At 35.6% G+C, this 7839-nt stretch overlaps 1 protein-coding gene across 1 annotated transcript in view; it reads right to left on the reverse strand.

Moving 5' to 3' along the window:
- The window catches only part of LOC123564052 (E3 ubiquitin-protein ligase TRIM71-like), a 31263-nt gene extending 24469 nt beyond the window's left edge, over positions 1–6794 (reverse strand). The window contains exon 1 of the mRNA XM_045357316.2: positions 6644–6794. The gene's annotated coding sequence lies outside the window, so the exon portion shown is untranslated. The remainder of the gene's footprint in view (positions 1–6643) is intronic.
- Positions 6795–7839: the final 1045 nt, after the last annotated feature.

The raw sequence follows: 7839 nt of genomic DNA on the forward strand, positions 1-7839 counted from the left end.
CTTATAGCTGTCTTTTCTCAGATATTTTAAATGAAAACAGTATTACGGCATTAGAACCGGATGCTAAATATGCAACTGTTCAGTTATGCATAACTTCCTCATATACAGTTTGAGAAAACCCCTATAGTAAGTCCGTAGTCCGTGGTCCGCAGTCCGCGTCGAAGTAAGCTGAAAATCTCTATTAAAGCTAATAAAATGTTAACACACACTGAAATAGCCAGAGGGCGGTTTTACAGCTTCTGCAGGAATTCACCCGTGACGTTTTTCTCTTGTTACCTGTATGTTCAAAATTAAGATTTTCATTAGTGTTTGCTAAGCCTCAATTCTTTATGTCAGATTGTTTCTACGCTTTTACTGAAAACTTTGTGCAGCCGCATCGTTTTATCAAACTGAATTTAGCGGGGCTTTTTGGCAGTCAACTCTTAATTTTCAGTCTGCTTTTCAAGTTTGAATTTTGTTTCATTCAGGCCTGCTGTTTTATTTTTCTTTGCTTTTCTTTTTCTAAAATAGCTTAGCCTTGATTTCTATTTTGATATTTTAATATTTCATTTTTACATCAGAATATTTTACTGTTAATGAAAATACTTTTGTAGTTTGTTTAGTTAACTTTACATGTTCATTTCCAAAGAAACCTTAAGTAAACAGAACTAACATTAACAATTGTGTAAAACTAATATTGTACCACAAACATTAATCATTAAATGATTTTCGATGAGCAAATAAGTTACGTTTACGGTATTATTATTCTTTGCTGACATAATTTTGATTTCATACAAATGTGCAGCTAATAAATTAGCTTTTTGCGCAATTTATCGTCATGGTATAAATATTCGCAATTACATGATATTGCACTTTTAAACGATAACAAAATTAACAAGAAATATCTTTAAAAATGATGGTCGGCGAATTGTAGTAAGGAAAAAATTTATGAATTTTTCATCTAACATTCATCTTTCATCTAACATTTTTCAAATTGCAAAACTAAACATCGCACTTTAACAATTTAAATGGTTCTCTTTTAATTTTTCGCAAAGGTTTCGTAGGGTTGCAATTTTGTTTCGTTTATCCTTAGACGAATAATTACAGCAGTAGTTTGATGAAGATTCATGAAGCGGTTCATGAGAAGAGGTGTTTAAACGTGTTTATATTTTAGCTAAATTGGTCCCTATCCCCATTTGTAACAAAATAGCAGGAGACCTTACGATATTGTTACACATCGAGTTTGATAAAAATCCATTACATTTTAGTGGTTAATGCGAAGAAAGGCATATCTACTTTTAGCTATAGTGGTCCCTAATAAGGCCCAAGTTCCTATATAAATAAATTTGGAAGAGGACCTTATAATGATGCTCCAGACCAAGTATGACAAAGATCCACCAAGCTGTTCATGAGACGCTGTATAAAGGCATTTCTAGTTTTAGCTCTAGCAGCCCCTAAAAGGGGTCAAATGTCCCAGCTGAACAAAGTTGGCTGCGGGCCTAATAAAGATGCTACAAATCAAGTTTGATTAGAATACATGAGAAAAAATCAATTAACTCCCTGAGGCCGATATCGTAACATACCTGCTGCGGCGGGATAAGAATTACCACCTGACGTCGAAGAACATTATCTAACCTTATCATAATCACACTCGCATACAGACTCAGTCAGTTGAAATCATGCAGGGATTAACTTGGGTGTAAACTGAAATCATGATTAACTTGGGTGTAAACTGAAATATACATTGAAATTTTCACTTCGAAATATTCATAATTTTAACACACCTACTGCGTTTAATAGATATTTGAACATTAAATTCCCATAAATAGAAATGCATCATTAACACTGAATATTTACATCAGCATTACATAAATTTACACCTGTTTTTGTGTTAATATCAGTGGTTTATTTTGATGTATAATCTATTTCTAAACATGTACACAAATGTTGTGTGTCACGCGCTGAGACAGTTAAGTTGTAATATTTACATCCATCTTTGAATAAATATTAAAGTTACAAACATGCGTTTATTTACATATACTTTTTTGTATTTTATGAAACATGCTTTGTTGTGTTATTTTTTATCCATTTGTATCGTATGTAATGTAAGTGTACCAATATTTCAGCCTTCTAAAACTTAACATTTTCCGACCATATATTATCTGATAATGGAATCGCATCGTCCGAATCATCATCCGACGGAACTGATATTTCAGAATCAGCATGATAATAAATAAATATTTTCATCATTTTAAGAAAGATCTCTGGCCGACGACGTTATTTTACTCTTTTGAAATACAGTATGAACGAAACACAGCGGAGATCGTCTTTTTATTTCATTTACATTACCGCATAGTTACAGACATTTATTTTAACAAGGGAACTAATTATTAGCACAACTAGTAATTATTACATCAAAGAAATAATAGCCAGTATGCAAAGAAATTTTGCTTTTGTCAAGATTATCAAAAATCAACAAGTACTTATCGCAATCATCATGATCTCGGTGCCGCGACTATACTCGTCAATCGCCATCCTGGGGAGTCCTGATAACGCGCGTATAGTCGCATATCGACGCTACAGGGGTAGAAAATATAACGCCTATAGTCGCATTTCGGCCCCAGGGAGTTAAAGGATTTTTTTATTTATTATTTTTATTTATTTCTAAAATAGGCCAACTGATCCCGATTTAACAAATGCATATTCGTTATTCATGAATCTTTGGACAATGACGTCACACCTATAAAAAAGTGAAGGTCAAGCAAAACATACAATTGTAATTATTTCAATATTTCTATTTCATAAGCAAAGTTTGACCGTAGTCATATCACATAGATAAACTGTATGCAGCGTAGCTTCATTTCCGTGTAATGAGATTCAGTCATTATATAGCATATACATAATAAAACAGATTTCAACTGAGTTCAATATTTGCATACCATACTAAAGAAAAATATTCATATATAATAAATCAGTTAAATAATTTATAACAAATATATCAAAGCAAACAAGTACTCATTTTAATATGCAATCTGAATAAGTCACAAAAGCAAGAAACCTTTTCATATACAGACGACAATTGTAACAAGGAAAATCTTTTAAAAAACACTTCTCTACATAAAAGCCTCTTATCACACCCTTATTCATGTGATACGCAGACCGTATTCAGCTCTCTCTTTAATTTGATATATGTTGGTATTTGAACAGGTTTTTATCATATTTATTAAACTTACTTATCATTTTGAGATATATCAATATTCTTGCTAAATATACTGAGCCAAAGTTAGCTTTAAAACTGTGAACAGCGTAGTTTAGGATAAACGCTTTGTCTACATTTCACTCAACGTAGCACAATCAACAGAGTGAAAGAAATTGACACTCGTCCAATCAGGCAGAGTGTTGCATAAATCTTCCATTTTGATAAATTATCTATAATGCGTTATCAAGTAGTTTGATTTGCAAACTGAAGTCACGTGGCATAGGTAACGAATTCGTTCTTAGACGGCGTTCGCCGAAAAACAGGCAATGTCCTTGACACATCCTTGAATTTTAATCAATGTAAAAATCAGCCAGTGAACACAATACTGTAACTGTGAATATATCCTATCAGTGTTTTCGAAAAATAGTTTTTTCTTTCATATTCTTTTACTTCGGTGACCTTACAAACTGTTAGATAAAAAAACAAAAAAATAAATATAAATGTCTGTTTTTCAAAATTTATTTGTCCGTTTTCGTTTCTCAGTCTGTGAGAGGTATATGTCGCAATTAAACTGATTGCTAGTTTTCTTTGTATTATTTTCAGTTTAATCCCGTTTTTCAACATTATTTCATATAAGTAACGACAGGCATAATATTGTCAATAGGTCAGTGCTCATCAGAGATGGTGCAACACATTTAGGGCATCCTTTTTATCACATCAGGATGCAAACGGCTAGCCCATTGATCGTATTCATGACTCAAAATCCACACCTGCCTTATTGGAGCGGCTAAATATGAGAGGGGTGTGCAGCTACATCTACGAAGATTCAAAGCACACATTAATCAGTAGATCGCATTTATACGGAATTCCGTGAGGGTCATCGCCTTTGAATGTGTTCATCTGAAACGCGATACTCTATAGTACGATGATGAAAACGCGAAATAATGAAACTACGATAACGAAAGCGCGACAACACGATGTTAAATACGCGATACTACGATAACGAAAACGCGATAATACGATAGTACGATGATGATAATGCGATATACTGTCGGTTTTACCCATTGCACTGTCGTGTTTTCGTTATCGCAGTATCGTGCTTTCGCGTAATCATCATCGTACTATCGCGTTATCATCGTCGTACTATCGCGTTTTCATCATCGTACTGTCGCGTTATCACCTTCGTACTGTTGCGTTAACACTATCATACTGTCGCATAATTATTATGGCATCATCACCTTCCGGTGCGCATGTGCATGCTCAAAATTTTAAGATTAGAAGTTTGAACTACAGCTCCCGCTCTCAAGATAGGCGATACGCAGATTCGAACCCGGGTCATCATGTATGAAAATCATGATTTTTATTGATGATCTCCTCTAGCTACAGGTGCCAGTTAGCCAAAAACAACATAATTAACTATTCATTTTGTATTGACAACTTAAGAGATATTTACAGAGAATGAGTTTAAAGAGGCGAACAGGTTCAAAAGGCTTTGAAAAAAGTCAAAAAGACAAAAAGTCTCTTGAAATACATAAAATAGTGAAAAAAAAAGGAACAGTCGCGAAAAATTCAGAAGTCCTGGCACTGGTAAGTGTCTTATATAGTGTTGTATCCAGGATGGAAAAAAGGCATAGGGCATTCAAAAAAATGGCATGGGTCTACGGGTTCTGGGGGTATGCTCCCCCGTAAAATTTTGAAATCGAGCAAGCCATTTCGCGCGATTTGGAGGCATTCTGTGTGTATTTGTGTGATGATGTACCATTGCATTTTATTGTATTTCTCTCAAATTATGCCGATTAATCCCCCGCCATAAATGGTGGGGGTTATAGGAATGGTCTCCGTCCGTCCTTTCGTCCGTCTTTCCGTCTGTTCGTAACACTTTCGTGTCCGCTCCGTATCTCCTAAACCCCTTGAAGGATTTTCATGAAACTTGGGTCAATGATCACCTTATCAAGACGATGTGCAGAACCTATGAGTCAGCTTTGTCGGCTCAAGGTCAAGGTCACAACTCAAGGTCAAAGGTTTGAGCCTTCCAATTTGTGTTCGCTCTGTATCTCCTAAACCCCTGGAAGGAATTTCATAAAACTTGGGTCAAATAATCACCTTACCAAGACGATGTGCAGAACCCATGGATCAGCTATGCCAGCTTAAGGTCAAGGTCACAGCTTAGGGTGAAAGGTTTGAGCCTTCTATTTTGTGTCCGCTCTATATCTCCTAAACCCCTTGAAGGATGATCATGAAACTTGGGTCAAATGATCACCTTACCAAGACGATGTGCAAAACCTATGAGTCAGCTATGTCGGTTCATGGTCAAGGTCACAACTGAAGATCAAAGGTTTGAGCCTTCCATTTTGTGTCCGCTCTGTATCTCCTACGCCCCTTGAAGGATGATCATGAAACTTGGGTCAAATGATCACCTCATCAAGACGATGTGCAGAACACATGAGTCAGCCATGACGGCTCAAGGTCAAGGTCACAACTCAAGGTCAAAGGTTTGAGCCTTCGATTTTGTATCCACTCTGTATCTCGTAAACCCGTTGAAGGATTTTCATCAAACTTGGGTCAAATGATCCTCTCATCAAGAACTCATGAGTCAGCCATGTCAACTCAAGGTCAAGGTCACAATTCTAGGTCAAAGGTTTGAGCTCTGTATCTCCTAAACCCCTTGAAGGATTTTCATGAAACTTGGATCAAATTATCACCTCATCAAGACGTTGTGCAGAGTTTATGAGTCAGCCTTGTCAGTTCAAGGTCAAGGTCACAGCTAAAGGTCAAAGGTTTACCCTTTCACTATCCGTAGTAGTGGAGGGGGATTTAGCTGTCTTTCAGACTGCCTTGTTTATATATCAACTGTATTCAAACATATTATTGAAAATATCTGCTTGTGTCTTTCTTAACACAGGCAATCGACTGAGGTGTCCTCTGAAGCTCAGTGCGATTAATGGTTGTCGCATGCAAACTAACAGCACCATCTTCAGTAATTTCTTATAACATCCCTCAAGTTGAGTATTCTTGCGATATCTTGTATCTCTTTACCTAGTTTCAGTTTCGCGAAATCAAATCAAATAAGCGAAATCAAATCATAAAATTTAAAGTAATAAATATTTTTAAAAATCCTTTTGAGCTTTTATTAAGAATATAATTTTGCATGTGTAGAATCTATGTCAATTTTTAAGGAAAAAATATTCATATTTAGTATGGTTATGAAAGCAAAAACATATATATAAAAAGATATATACGGGTGTTGATTTCGCCCGATTCTATATGCGCGGAAATCTCAAGTGACAGAATATGTTTTAAAATCCTTTTAAACTTTTATTAAGCATATAATTCTACGTGTGTATGCCAATTTTTAAAGTAATTATTAGTTACCTGAATTGGAAAATAAACAGTATCGATTGTATTGTGGTAAACTGCTACATTATCAAAGTGTATTAATATAACAGGTATTATTTATAAACTCACCTGTGTTACTCTGTATGAATATCCAAACACTGCCAAAATTTTAACAAGTTTAAACCAGTTTGTAGGTGTATGATATATTAATACTTCCTTTATGGAATAAATGCTTGACTGCAATTCAATGAAGATTACAAAACCAGATTGTTGGCAAAGGTCCAACATCCTTGTTTAGACCTCGCTCATTTTTCGGCGAATGCCGTCTAAGAACGAATTCGTGACCTGGACTGACCCAGCTAGTTGATAACGCATTATAGATATTTTTTCAAAATGAAAGATTTATGCAACACTCTACCTGATTGGACGAATGTGTCTTTTTCTCACTCTGCTGATTGTGCAGAGCTGAGTGAAATGGCAAACGAAGCGTTTGCCCTTAGTGACGCTGTTTATAGTTTTAAAGCTAAGTTTTGTTCAGTATATTTAGTAGAATATTGTTATATCTAAAAAAAGTCAGTTTAATAAATATAATAAAACCTGTTCAAATACCAACATATATCAATTTACAGAAAAAGCTTAATACGGTCTGCGTATCACATTAATAAGGGTGTGATTAGCCGATCGAATAAGGTCTTCCAGGTAGAGAAGTGTCTTCCAGACCACTGCTGTAATTATTCGTCGTAGGATAAACGAAACAAAATTGCACCGCTACGAAACCTTTGTGAAAAATTAAAGGGGAACCATTTAAATTGTTAAAGTGTGGTGTTTAGTTTTCCTATTTTAAAAATGTTAGATAGATGATAGAATAACACAAATGATATGAAAACCTCATAAACTTGTCTTATTACAATTCGCCGATCATCTTTTTTGTGCCCCCATGAGTGGTGGGGGCATATAGATTTGGTCGCGTCCGTCCGTCCGTCCGTGCGTGCGTGCGTGCGTGCATCCGTCCATCCGTCCGAAGTTCGTGACGCGCCTAGCTTAAAAAGTATTTGATATAAATTGATGAAACCTTGCATGAGTCTTTATCATGATATGAACTTGCGCACCTCCTATTTTTTGTCTGGCTCCGCCCCCTATTTTCTGAGTTTTGGCCCCTGAAATAGTCAAAAATGCTCGTTTTCACCTTGTGACACGCCTAACTCAAAAAGTAATTGATATAAATTGATGAAACCTTGCATGAATCTTTATCATGATATGAACTTGCGCACCTCCTATTTTTTATCTCCCGTCCCCTGTTTTCTGAGTAATGGCCCCTGAAATAG

Source organism: Mercenaria mercenaria, chromosome 2 (genome assembly GCF_021730395.1).
Source record: "Mercenaria mercenaria strain notata chromosome 2, MADL_Memer_1, whole genome shotgun sequence".
Classification (NCBI taxonomy): domain Eukaryota; kingdom Metazoa; phylum Mollusca; class Bivalvia; order Venerida; family Veneridae; genus Mercenaria; species Mercenaria mercenaria.